At 45.4% G+C, this 14,888-nt stretch overlaps 1 protein-coding gene across 5 annotated transcripts in view; it reads right to left on the minus strand.

The window, feature by feature from the left end:
- NCAPH (non-SMC condensin I complex subunit H) overlaps positions 1–14,888 on the minus strand; it is a 113,088-nt gene that overhangs the window by 49,483 nt on the left and 48,717 nt on the right. The gene's annotated exons all lie outside the window — the stretch shown is intronic.

Below are 14,888 nucleotides of genomic sequence, written 5' to 3' on the forward strand. Positions count from 1 at the left end.
CAGACAGCGTCAAAAGATGACCTGTTAGGATAACTTGATGGTTAAGGTTGAGAACCACTGTATTAGAAAGCTTCCAATATGTAATGTGTGTGATGCAATCACCTAATTAGGCACTTACAGTATGGTAATTTGTGTACCTGTCTGCAGGAGTCTAAAAAACTTGCTGTATTACCGCCACCATTCCCAGGAGAGTACATGTACTAAATGTGCAATATGCTCTCTTCCAGGGATGTGGGGTATGGACGAACATTTCCCAGAAGCACAGTGACAGTACAAGCTGTATAGAGAAGTCCTCTGCAAATAGTATGGTCTGAGCGCGCAGGACACTGCATAAGGTCAATCTATAACCTGTTAACAGCTTCTCTTTTACTAGAGAAACGCCCCCATAGTCAATAAACACACAGCAAATAGTGTGCTCATGTTGGATTTTGGCATTGAGTTACTAGTAATTAATCCACCAAACAAAACAGTGCACACCGACCTTTCAGAGAGGAATAAGAAAGTTGTGAATGTCACTACGTCCCTTCTTTGACCCAATGAAACACAAATGATAAGTCACCAAGATAACTTGTCATGGGTACGTGGAGGCAGGCACCATCCAGCCCAGGATAATGGATACTGGCGGAATAAATCTTAAATGAAGTTTTATTGTTTTAAGACCAGTGAAGTAGCCTGCATCACCATTCAAGCTACAGAGCCTCTGTTTCTCCAATGAACCTTGAACTCCCCTTGAAATATATAGTGAAGAAAACTTCAGACTAGATATCTAAACAGTGAAAGTTTTATTCTTCATAGGATTAGAGTTACCACAAAGTAAGGGAATCCGCACTACTCAATACTTTATGGAGGAAGTATGGTTTGATGCTGAGAACAAGTCAATCCTCCTTAATAAGCAGCCCCGGCAAAGTCACGGATTCAGGCATTGTCTATGAGCAGATATTACTGCCAACTCTACCTTAATAGAGAAGAATTTGTCATAAAAGTCATTTGTACTGACTAATGGGCCCTACACACGTGCCGATACCACTGAAAGATATGAACGATCTCATTCATTAATGAACGAGATATCGTTCATATCTTTCAGTGTGTAGGCACCAACGATGAACAATGCACAACCCCGCGCTCGTTCATCATTGGTGCTGGCTCATTTAAACATGCAAGTCAATTTGGACAATCTCGTCGATATTAGCTTGCACTGCTAAAGAGCCAGGTGAAGTGAAGAAACTTCACTCCCCCCCCCGCCGCTGGGTCGGCCACCTCGGTGGCACATCGCCATGTGTGTAGTGCCCTCAAGATAGCTGCCAATATAAACCTGACAATACCTAGTATAGATGTTATGGAGGCAAAAACTGCACAGAATGGGGATATTCTTGTAGTAGTTTCAGCGATTGTGGACCTTGTGTAGCAGGTGCCCAGAGCCCCTACCTAAACCTTCAGTGAACTGGATTTCAGACACTTATCAAGCCCGGACTACAGAGAAGAATGCTGCCATATTAGTGATATTACTGTATAGAAAATCCTCTAGATGCTTCTGACTGGAGCCTCTATAAAGACACAGTCATACAATAATTTTGCTAATAGGCAGAGGTCTTATGGACCCTGGTTATATGATACTGGGACCAGTGCAGTGGTAAAGGATCCTGATTCATTATTACTTCAGTTCCTACTACATTACTTCAATGCCTGGAAGAACACCAGACCATTTTGGCACATAGGGTGGGATGTAATGGAGTACGAGTTCGCCCGACGTGCGGGATGCTGGACGAACGTGTATGCTTTTTTAAGGAGGCAGTCATTTACAAGGCATAACCATGCCTTGTAAATGATTGTCCCTTTAAAAAAAAGTCTAAGTTCAGCCAACATCCTGCACGTCAAGCAAACTCAGACTTCATTACATACCGCCCGTAGCGGTTGATAGTCTTCTGGGAGAGAAGGGATGTGTCAGTGCACTAGAATGGATGTACACTGTTCAGGGACCATTGGGATGGCTGTAGTGAGAGTAGAATGTAGGAAGCTTATGAAGCTCTTCCCTTATGAGAAGATACCGATGCAGAGAAACACTGGAGTAGATGGAAGCGAAAGATTATAGAGTCAGAACAGGTAACTGTATATAAAGGAGTAAGCTAACACACTGGGACTACTGTACGCAAAGGTTGAATACAGAGCAGCACTGGAGGCTGTTCTAGAGGTGAGTCCAGGAGACTACACGCTGGTGTGTGGAGACTGGGCTGATAGCTGCAGCAACAGTGAGTACTGGTGAGGTTCTGGGAAATAAAGGCAGTGCTAATAGCAGCAGCGGCGGCGAGTACTGGAAACTGTACTGGGAGTTGGAGACAGCGCTGGTAGTAGCAGAGGCGGTGAGTACCGGAAACTGCATTGGAAGTTGGAGACAACGCTGGTAGTAGCAGCGAGTACTAGACACTGCACTGGGAGTTGAAGACAGCGCTGGTTGTAGCAGCTGTATCAGAGCTGAGCTGAGAGCTATGACCGCAGTTAACTAGAACATCTGAGCTGCTGTGCTGAGAGTGGGCCAAATAGGTAACACAGAACAGAACTGTAGAAATACAGCATGGAGACAAGTAACAGACACAGGAGTGAAGATGTTCTGGCAAAGATCAGAACACCGGAGCTAACTTAAATAGGGCACCCTTCAACCCTATAGGCTGCAGTGATCAAGTGGCCAAAACAGTGGGTCTGGTTGGTAAAGAAGGTATCATGTGACTAGGTCAAGATGGCAAGGATGCAGCAGGAACACTACCCATATTGCTGACTGAATGAACTGGCAGTAGGGGAAGCTTGCAGTCCAGCACCCAGGTCTCCATGGCAGCAAACTGGCACTGCTATAAGTTACCAGACTCTAACAGAGCGATGTGTAAGAGGATGCTAGATTTTTTCTGTGTGACCATCCCCAACACAGAGTCTCCAGCGCGGCATGGTTGCAGTAATCCTGCTTCCCATTATGACAGGATGAACACTGCAGGTTTCCTACTATGATGTAGAAGGCTCATCCAGTCTAGACTAATGTTGGTTTCCACTCTAGCATGGGTACCCTATACTCACTGACTGGTTTTAGTGAGAACCAATGCAGGCAGTCTAACGCTGGTTGAGGAATTTGAGTACATACTGGTGATTTTAAAAATATAATTAACAGTGCTTTCCTATTGGTGCTTCAGCACATATAGCACACAATGGAAACCGCCCCAGAAATGAATGGGAAACCTGATGAAATTTTTAAAGCATAACTAGGGAATTTAACTTTTTTTTTTATTCAAAAAGGAGTAAAAATAAAAATGTCCACAATTCATTGGACTTCGCAATAAATTTGCTATTTACTTGAGTAATGAATTTGCCATTTTATTAAGGCAGTTTTGATTTATTTGAAACTGAACACAATTGTCCTTTATTAGATTCTCCTCCTTGCTGACAACATGAGAATACTAATGGGGTTGTAGAGCACTGATCTTTAATGAAAATGTATAAAGTAATAGGCGGGACGGCTGCTACTGGCGACAGCTGCAACATTCTTTTGAAAAATGTGTTTATGCTGCTAAAACACCATAGTGTCTAGTGGAGTCTCATTGTCATGTACTTGTGGTAGCCCTGACTTACATCAACATGTGACAGGGGATGTCCTGTACGGAATCTTGAACCATTGTGCTATTTGTTTCCATAGTATATTTATACTGTATACAGTCTTTGGTCCCTAGTTTGCATATCAGTCGGATGGGATACTAGCAAGTCACAAATATGTGGGGAGCAGGGTCAAACTTCTGTCTACATTACAACACACAAAAATAAACCCAAAAAGAGGCGTTTCTTCATGGTGCCCCAAGAGCCCAGAGATTTCTATAGTGTTATATTCAACCATTCATATTCACCACACAACAGAGATCCTCTAATTTCAATACTTAGCTTTTTGTAGCCCGTTTTTTTTTTTTTTTTTTATAATTTATTAGGTATTTGAATACATGCAACTAATGAACAAGAGTTTTGCAAAATATAACAATGCTCAGAACAACTACATAGACAAATAAAGGCACCATAACACTTGCGAAGTAATAAAGAGTGCAGATTTATCACATGGGTTGAAAGTCCCAATAATCTGAGCTAGTATATCTGTAGGTGCATAACCTAGTCCTGAGGCCGCTCCTCCATCCCCCTGCCCCATGCCTTGACCATCTCTGCTTTGCTTACATCCTGCCATCAGGCTACCTCCCGCTTGCTTGCACCTCATGTCATCTGTCTGTCGCCCCTTCCCACTAGATTGTTAGCTCTTCAGAGCAGGGCTCCCTTTCCTCTTGTTGTCAAAGCCCTCTTCTCGACACATTTCACTCACAGCTCTCTCCTACACAGCGACCATCTTTACCCGCATTTTCTCCTGTTGATAAAGACTCATCTCCATCTAGGGCCGCCAGCCACAAGTAGTACGATGATTACTCCCTCGCTACTTACATCTTAGCTGTATTATGTATTGAGAATTGTGGTGCTCTTTGTTACCTGAACTCTATTTTTGTTATTTATGTACTGTAATGCTTTATTTCCCTGTACTGTCCTTTAGACGGCGCTGCGAAACACTTGTGGAGCCTTATAAATAAAATGTAATAATAATAATAATAATAATAATAATAATAATAAGAATAATAATAAGAATAGGTAGCTGAAAGAATCAAACATGTAAAGTAGAAGTTAGGGTGAAGACTGTGGGGGGCATTTGATTTGAGATAGCAGAATGCGGACCATATTCCAAAATGAAGTAATTAATGGGCATGCCCACCAGACATGAAATTTTTTTTCCAAGTTAGCCACAATTTCTCAAACATAAGTTAGAGGTGTAAGGATACATTCGATGGAGACGCTCTGAAACCAGATACCATCGGGTCTATACCTTATATGAGTTTTCTCGGATGACTACACTGATACAGCATTTTGAAACAGCTGTGCGGATGGTGTCCCATAAGTCAGCCCCAAGATGTAGACCCTGGTCCAACTCCCAAGACTGCTCGTAGGTCTCGAGTGGGGGAGACTTCAATGCCAAAATAGAGTTATATAGTTATGAGCTAGAACCCTTATCAATAAGTCTATAAATACAGTCTTTCTAGCGGGGAAGGAGTTTGATGTGTAAGGACGAGACGTAATGGGGAAATGGTGAATTTGTAAATATTGATAATGAAGCGAGTTAGAGATCCCGTGTTTTTCCTGAATGTCGAAAGACTTAGGGGCAAAGTCCCCTACGATATGATGGAGCCTTGTGATCCCAGACGAAACCCAAGGGAGAGCCATCGTGGGTGAAAGGCCAGGTGGGATATTAATACTTAACTTTTATCAGTTAAAATGGTTGAAGAAACAGGAATTGGGTGATCTCTAGTGACACATTTCACAATGTGTATAGCGAGAAATGGTAAGTGTTGAAAAGATCATCATCGCTGTGACATAATACTGGTTTATTATATTGGAATTTCTGCAGTTTATCTAGTCAGCATCTATATAATACTGGTTGGGAATTTCAAGAGTGTTCAGCATTACAGTAGAATTATTGTAACTTGCCGGTCAGTTCACGGGTGAGGTGTGTGTACAAGTATCCTTTATGCAAAGTATAAATAGTACTGGGAGCAGTTGTGTCCCCAGAGTTTGTTCTTTCACCACTTACACACAGAGAATTATTTAGTTATGGTTGATTTACTGATTTCTAACTATCTCCCAAGAAGAATGAATGATTTACTGTAGTTAATACAATTATGTTATCTCAGTTAGACTCGATTACTTAGAGCAGGCATTCCCAACCGCGGTCCTCAAGGCACATCAACAGTGCAGGTTTTAGTGATATCCAGGCTTCAGCACAGATGGTTAAATCAAAATAACTGAGGTACTAATTAAGTCACCTGTGTTCAAGCCTGGATATCACTAAAACCAGGACTGTTAGTGTGCCTTGAGGACTGAGGTTGGGAAACACTGACTTAGAGCATCTCTGTCACTGTCTCGTGTTCATACACGGTGCTTTTAATGCAGACAGAAATGCTATATACTGTAAGTAAATTATCACCCCAATATTATTACAGTGGTCTTAGGTTGGTCAATTTATGATCCCATATTATGGATAGGTCGTGTTTTTGGGGTGTTAAACTTGGCCTGGTTGATATCATATTGTTGTGCTGTATTTAATTCATAAAGGTCTGCATGATCCAGTGTTTAATACAAGTTATTAATATTAATCCATCTGCATGCACATTCAATCGGATGGGAAGTAGTTATGTGACCTGCGGTCAGGAGACCGCCGGTGACAATACCGACGGCTACAACCTACACCTCTCAATCCCGACAGTAGGCATGCGACTAACAGGGACTATTCCCACTCGTGGGTGTCCACAACACCCACAGAGTGGGAATAGAACCTGTGGCGAGCACAGCTCGCCACCGAGCCTGCAGCGTGGCGAGCGCAGAGAGCTCACAAGGGGCTTTATTGCGCTCGACTCCCCCCCCCCCCAGCCATCTAAATGCTGCGATCCCGCCATCGGTATGGTGACCAGTGGTCTCCAGACCGCCGGTCACCCGATACCAACCCATCGTTGCCTGCTTTTACTCAATTCCTCCAAGGCCACCGTGTTATTCTAATCCAGAAACTTATATCCAGTTCATTTGTTTATCAACAACCATCTCCCCATGACACACAATTGCTGTTTCTGCCAGTCACATAGTTTCAATGAGACATTGTGTTCTATTCATACACTACATTCTATACATGCATACTGTACTTCTGCCAACCATGCACATACAGTCATTCATTTATTCTTCTGTTAATATCAGATGAACAGTGAGAACATCAGTGAGAAGCAGTGCATACCACCATGCAACCCAAACTCGCATCCTTGGACACAAAGGAGTCAACATGATAAAATTAGGTAAAAGTGCACACAGAACACCAGCTGGCTGCCCTGCACAGCAGTTCAGCAGAGGCCCCATGATGCCCAATCCAAAAGGCACCTAACAACTTACTGGAATGAGCCATTAGTCCAGGAGGAACCCGCTGACCCTGAACCAAGTCAGCCTGTTGAATGATAGCTCAAAGCCAAAGAGCCACAGTCTGCTTTCGAAGCTGTCCACCCCAGTCGTGAGAGTCATAGAAGACAAGAAAATCACCCATCCTATGCAAGTCCGAAGTATGCTGGACGTAAATTTAAATACAGCAAACAACATTTAAAGATTGAAGAGAATCCAAATTTTCAGAGGACCAAACCCTAGGGTAAAGCTCAAAACCGCAAACTGTTGCTTTATACAAAGATCCGCACTGTTGTCATGAAATACTAAAAAGAGGGAACGGCAACAAAATGCAAAGTTCTGCCAACTGATGATATGTTTTGGATATTTGCACTTTTCACATAGTTTTCATTTATTTTTCACAATGTGTTAATGCTTTAAATATCAGTTGACAATAATTTCAAACTGTAAAATATCAACGACGGTAGTTGTTTTTTTTCTTCCAAAAAGCGATACTTTTCAGCTGTATCAAACACAGTTGATACAGCACAGACAGCTTATATATTTGACAACAGAAAATTGAATACAATTTATGTACTGTCAAAAATAAGAATTTACTTACCGATAATTCTATTTCTCGTAGTCCGTAGTGGATGCTGGGGACTCCGTCAGGACCATGGGGAATAGCGGCTCCGCAGGAGACAGGGCACAAAAATAAAGCTTTAGGATTAGGTGGTGTGTACTGGCTCCTCCCCCTATGACCCTCCTCCAAGCCTCAGTTAGGATACTGTGCCCGGACGAGCGTACACAATAAGGAAGGATATTGAATCCCGGGTAAGACTCATACCAGCCACACCAATCACACCGTATAACTTGTGATCTGAACCCAGTTAACAGTATGACAACGTAGGAGCCTCTGAACAGACGGCTCACAACAATAACAACCCGAATTTGTTTGTAACAATAACTATGTACAAGTATTGCAGACAATCCGCACTTGGGATGGGCGCCCAGCATCCACTACGGACTACGAGAAATAGAATTATCGGTAAGTAAATTCTTATTTTCTCTAACGTCCTAAGTGGATGCTGGGGACTCCGTCAGGACCATGGGGATTATACCAAAGCTCCCAAACGGGCGGGAGAGTGCGGATGACTCTGCAGCACCGAATGAGAGAACTCAAGGTCCTCCTCAGCCAGGGTATCAAATTTGTAGAATTTTGCAAATGTGTTTGCCCCTGACCAAGTAGCAGCTCGGCAGAGTTGTAATGCCGAGACCCCCCGGGCAGCCGCCCAGGATGAGCCCACTTTCCTTGTGGAATGGGCCTTGACAGATTTAGGTTGTGGCAAGCCTGCCACAGAATGTGCAAGTTGAATTGTGCTACAAATCCAACGAGCAATCGTCTGCTTAGAAGCAGGAGCACCCATCTTGTTGGGTGCATACAATATAAACAGTGAGTCAGACTTTCTGACTCCCGCCGTTCTTGAAATATATATTTTCAATGCCCGGACCACGTCCAACAACTTGGAATCCTCCAAATCGTTAGTAGCCGCAGGCACCACAATAGGCTGGTTCAGGTGAAACGCTGACACCACCTTAGGCAGAAAATGAGGACGTGTCCGCAGTTCTGCCCTGTCCGTATGGAAAATCAGATATGGGTTCTTATATGATAAAGCCGCCAATTCTGATACTCTCCTGGCTGAAGCCAGGGCCAGTAGCATGGTTACTTTCCATGTAAGATACTTCAACTCCACCGATTTGAGCGGCTCAAACCAATGGGATTTGAGAAAATCCAAGACTACATTAAGATCCCACGGTGCCACTGGGGGCACAACCGGGGGCTGTATATGTAGTACTCCTTTTACAAAAGTCTGGACTTCAGGAACTGAAGCCAATTCTTTCTGGAAGAAAATCGACAGGGCCGAAATTTGAACCTTAATGGACCCCAATTTGAGGCCCATAGACAATCCTGTTTGCAGGAAATGTAGGAATCGACCCAGTTGAAATTCCTCCGTGGGGGCCTTCCTGGCCTCACACCACGCAACATATTTTCTCCAAATGCGGTGATAATGTTGTGCAGTCACCTCCTTCCTGGCTTTTACCAGTGTAGGAATTACCTCTTCCGGAATGCCTTTTTCCCTTAGAATTCGGCGTTCAACTGCCATGCCGTCAAACGCAGCCGCGGTAAGTCTTGGAATAGACACGGTCCCTGCTGAAGCAGGTCCGGTCTTAGAGGTAGAGGCCACGGATCCTCCGTGAGCATCTCTTGAAGTTCCGGGTACCAAGTTCTTCTTGGCCAATCCGGAGCCACTAGTATCGTTCTTACTCCCTTTTGCCGTATAATTCTCAGTACCTTTGGTATGAGAGGCAGAGGAGGGAACACATACACTGACTGGAACACCCACGGTGTTACCAGAGCGTCCACAGCTATTGCCTGAGGGTCTCTTGACCTGGCGCAATACCTGTCCAGTTTTTTGTTGAGGCGGAACGCCATCATATCCACCATTGGTTTTTCCCAACGGTTCACAATCATGTGGAAGACTTCTGGATGAAGTCCCCACTCTCCCGGGTGTAGATCGTGTCTGCTGAGGAAGTCTGCTTCCCAGTTGTCCACTCCCGGAATGAATACTGCTGACAGTGCTATCACATGATCTTCCGCCCAGCGAAGAATCCTTGCAGCTTCTGCCATTGCTGTCCTGCTTCTTGTGCCGCCCTGTCTGTTTACGTGGGCGACTGCCGTGATGTTGTCCGACTGGATCAACACCGGCTGACCCTGAAGCAGGGGTTTTGCCAGACTTAGAGCATTGTAAATCGCTCTTAGCTCCAGTATATTTATGTGAAGAGACATCTCCAGGCTTGACCATACTCCCTGGAAGTTTCTTCCCTGTGTGACCGCTCCCCAGCCTCTCAGACTGGCATCCGTGGTCACCAGGACCCAGTCCTGTATGCCGAATCTGCGGCCCTCTAACAGATGAGCACTCTGCAACCACCACAGAAGAGACACCCTTGTCCGTGGCGATAAGGTTATCCGCTGATGCATCTGCAGATGCGATCCGGACCATTTGTCCAGCAGATCCCACTGAAAAGTTCGTGCGTGGAATCTGCCGAATGGAATCGCTTCGTAAGAAGCAACCATCTTTCCCAGGACTCTTGTGCATTGATGCACAGACACTTTCCCTGGTTTTAGGAGGTTCCTGACAAGTTCGGATAACTCCCTGGCTTTCTCCTCCGGAAGAAACACCTTTTTCTGAACCGTGTCCAGAATCATTCCCAGGAACAGCAGACGTGTCGTCGGGGTCAACTGAGATTTTGGAAAATTCAGAATCCACCCGTGTTGTTGCAGCACTAGTTGGGTTAGTGCTACTCCGTCCTCCAGCTGTTCTCTGGACCTTGCCCTTATCAGGAGATCGTCCAAGTAAGGGATAATTAATACGCCTCTTCTTCGCAGAAGAATCATCATTTCGGCCATTACCTTGGTAAAGACCCGAGGTGCCGTGGACAATCCAAACGGCAGCGTCTGAAACTGATAATGACAGTTTTGCACCACGAACCTGAGGTACCCTTGATGTGAAGGGCAAATTGGGACATGTAGGTAAGCATCCTTTATGTCCAGGGACACCATAAAGTCCCCTTCTTCCAGATTCGCTATCACTGCTCTGAGTGACTCCATCTTGAACTTGAATTTTTGTATGTACAGGTTCAAAGATTTCAGATTTAGAATAGGTCTTACCGAGCCGTCCGGCTTCGGTACCACAAATAGCGTGGAGTAATACCCCTTTCCCTGTTGTAGGAGGGGTACCTTGACTATCACCTGCTGAGAAAACAGCTTGTGAATGGCTTCCAATACCGTCGCCCTGTCTGAGGGAGACGTTGGCAAAGCAGACTTTAGGAACCGGCGAGGGGGAGACTTCTCGAATTCCAACCTGTAACCCTGAGATACTACCTGCAGAATCCAGGGGTCCACCTGTGAGCAAGCCCACTGTGCGCTGAAATTCTTGAGTCGACTCCCCACCGCTCCTGAGTCCGCTTGTAAAGGCCCCAGCGTCATGCTGAGGGCTTTGCAGAACCCTGGGAGGGCTTCTGTTCCTGGGCAGGGGCTGCTTGCTGCCCTCTCTTACCCCTTCCTCTGCCCCGAGGCAGATATGACTGTCCTTTTGTCCGCTTGTTCTTATAGGACCGAAAGGACTGCGGCTGAAAAGACGGTGTCTTTTTCTGTTGGGAGGGGGTCTGAGGTAAAAAGGTGGATTTTCCGGCAGTTGCCGTGGCCACCAGATCCGATAGACCGACGCCAAATAATTCCTCCCCTTTATACGGCAATACTTCCATATGTCGTTTGGAATCCGCATCACCTGACCACTGTCGCGTCCATAAACTCCTTCTGGCAGATATGGACATCGCATTTACTCTCGATGCCAGAGTGCAAATATCTCTCTGAGCATCTCGCATATAAAGGAAAGCATCCTTTAATTGCTCTATAGTCAATAAAATACTGTCCCTATCCAGGGTATCAATATTTTCAGTCAGGGAATCCAACCAGACGACCCCAGCACTGCACATCCAGGCTGAGGTGATGGCTGGTCGCAGTATAACACCAGTATGTGTGTATATACTTTTTAGGGTAGTTTCCATTCTCCTATCAGCTGGATCCCTGAGGGCGGCCGTATCAGGAGACGGTAACGCCACTTGTTTTGATAAGCGTGTGAGCGCCTTATCCACCCTAGGGGGTGTTTCCCAGCGCGCCCTAACCTCTGGCGGGAAAGGGTATAATGCTAATAACTTTTTTGAAATTAGCATTTTTCTATCTGGGTTAACCCACGCTTCATCACATACATCATTTAATTCCTCTGATTCAGGAAAAACTACAGGTAGTTTTTTCACCCCCCACATAATACCCCTTTTTGTGGTACTTGCAGTATCAGAGATATGCAAAGCCTCCTTCATTGCCGTGATCATATAACGTGTGGCCCTACTTGAAAATACGTTTGTTTCATCACCGTCGACACTAGATTCAGTGTCTGTGTCTGGGTCTGTGTCGACTGACTGAGGTAAAGGGCGCTTTACAGCCCCTGACGGTGTCTGAGACGCCTGGGCAGGTACTAACTGGTTTGCCGGCCGTCTCATGTCGTCAACTGATTTTTGTAATGTGCTGACATTATCACGTAATTCCATAAACAAAGCCATCCATTCCGGTGTCGACTCCCTGGGGGGTGACATCACCATTATCAGCAATTGCTCTGCCTCCACACCAACATCGTCCTCATACATGTCGACACACACGTACCGACACACAGCAGACACACAGGGAATGCTCTTATCGAAGACAGGACCCCACTAGCCCTTTGGGGAGACAGAGGGAGAGTTTGCCAGCACACACCCAAGCGCTATAATATATATGGGAACAACCTTATATAAGTGTTGTTCTTTATAGCAGCTTAAATATATCAAAATATCGCCAAAAAAATGCCCCCCCTCTCTGTTTTACCCTGTTTCTGTAGTGCAGTGCAGGGGAGAGTCCTGGGAGCCTTCCTCACAGCGGAGCTGAGCAGGAAAATGGCGCTGTGTGCTGAGAATAAGCTCCGACCCCTATTTCGGCGGGCTTTTCTCCCGTAGTTTTAGATAACTGGCATGGGTTAAATACATACATATAGCCTCAATGGCTATATGTGATGTATTCTTTTGCCATAAAGGTATTAAATATTGCTGCCCAGGGCGCCCCCAGCAGCGCCCTGCACCCTCCGTGACCGCTTGGTGTGAAGTGTGTGACAACAATGGCGCACAGCTGCAGTGCTGTGCGCTACCTTCATGAAGACTGAAGAGCCTTCTGCCGCCTGTTTCCGGACCTTCAATCTTCAGCATCTGTAAGGGGGGTCGGCGGCGCGGCTCCGGGACGAACCCCAGGGTGAGACCTGTGTTCCGACTCCCTCTGGAGCTAATGGTGTCCAGTAGCCTAAGAATCCAATCCATCCTGCACGCAGGTGAGTTGAAATTCTCTCCCCTAAGTCCCTCGATGCAGTGAGCCTGTTGCCAGCAGGACTCACTGAAAATAAAAAACCTAAAAACTTTTTCTAAGCAGCTCTTTAGGAGAGCCACCTAGATTGCACCCTGCTCGGACGGGCACAAAAACCTAACTGAGGCTTGGAGGAGGGTCATAGGGGGAGGAGCCAGTACACACCACCTAATCCTAAAGCTTTATTTTTGTGCCCTGTCTCCTGCGGAGCCGCTATTCCCCATGGTCCTGACGGAGTCCCCAGCATCCACCTAGGACGTTAGAGAAACATCTAATACCCAATACGCCCATCTACTCTCATATTAATTAAACTTAACACTGTTCTCGCTAGTTACTTCACCTAACACACAAAGGGTAAGCAACCTGTGTCAATCTAGCTGCTATGGAACTACACATCTCAACACGCCGTGCCACAGTTTTACCGTTATGGCAGGGCTCGACAATTTTTTCTAAAATCTAGTAGCCAAATCCCCACCCCCCCAAAAAAAGTTACAAAGCTCCCTCCCACGCCCCTCTGTCATACAAGCCCTCCGCATCGGCACTGCAGTGCAGCTTTCCCCCAGGCAAACAACTGACCCCACCCCAAAGCGGCCACATTAATGAGCAGCTAACACCCACGGGCTACCAACCACTCCACAGCCTCCCCTCGGGCAAACAATACCTCCTACCCTGTGGCCACATCACTACACCTCCGAAACCGCAATCCCTGGCCATGCATAGATCCTCTTATTGGAGTTCTCTGTGGAGGCGGAGTTTGGAGACAGCAGACAGAACAGGATGGGACAAACAGACCCAGCAGTCAGCGCATCCCGGGACAGACACTCAGCACACGCACTCTTGTTCAAGAAATGGCCGTCGCAATACAGACAAGCCTGTAAAAATCTCAGCTGGGCCTGTTGGGCTGAAGATGATCTGCTTCCTCCTTCCAAAAAGGCAGCAAAATCTAGGGGCCTTTGTCGAACCCTTTGTTAGAGAATGCTAAAAGTGAGGCACAACATGCTGGGATGTATGGTTCCACAGCAGCTGGAGTGCTACAGGTAACATAACATCATAGATACTAGTAACGTAACATGATCATTTGATATAGTAATTTACTGTGTGCCACACTCAAGTGCATCAATACAATTAAGGAAAAATATTTTTCCCAAATAACCATATAAAATGTAAGTTTGAACAATAAGGTCCTGTAAAATAATTCAGTAATATGCCCACAATTTATTTTACAATATAATGCTTGCTTGGTTGCTATGTTTCCCTGTCAGTATGCTGTTGGGTACTAGGTCTATTCCTGCTAGGAGCATTTCTCTTTGATTTGGAAACACTGTAAACAGAACATAATGAAACTATGTAATAACTATCACAACAGCAATTATGTTTCATATGGAGATTGTTGTACATAAACAAATGAGCCACAACTAAATATCTCTCTCCAGATTAAAAAGGATAAGCGTGAACATAGGGGAGATTAGCAGAAACTGACTACTATTCATTAACAAGCAATCTCCATAATTGTCTATACTGCACCTGTACTATATCTGATTAAAAGGGGGGGAATTCAATTACCTGCGGTGATTAACCACAGGCTAATTGATCCCCAGTGGGTATCCAGTTAGTCCTGAAGCCAGACGCCGGCACTTATCTTAATGGATCCCGGAAAAAAAATCCCTGATAATTGTCCCATGTGCACAATGGTGGCTGTGAAAACACACAGGTCCATGAATTTATACCAGATCCTATGGGATATATTCAATTAGAGTCGAAACCTGCCATCTTGTCGGGAAGACGGCAAGTTTTGACTTTTTCAGGTCGGAAGGGGTTTCCGACCTATTTATATCAGTTTTTCGACATGTCGGGAAATTCAAATTGTCGGAAAGCACGTGGTTCGGCGGAATAGCCGCAGATCCGCGTG

This window comes from Pseudophryne corroboree, chromosome 6 (genome assembly GCF_028390025.1).
Source record: "Pseudophryne corroboree isolate aPseCor3 chromosome 6, aPseCor3.hap2, whole genome shotgun sequence".
In the NCBI taxonomy this organism is placed as follows: domain Eukaryota; kingdom Metazoa; phylum Chordata; class Amphibia; order Anura; family Myobatrachidae; genus Pseudophryne; species Pseudophryne corroboree.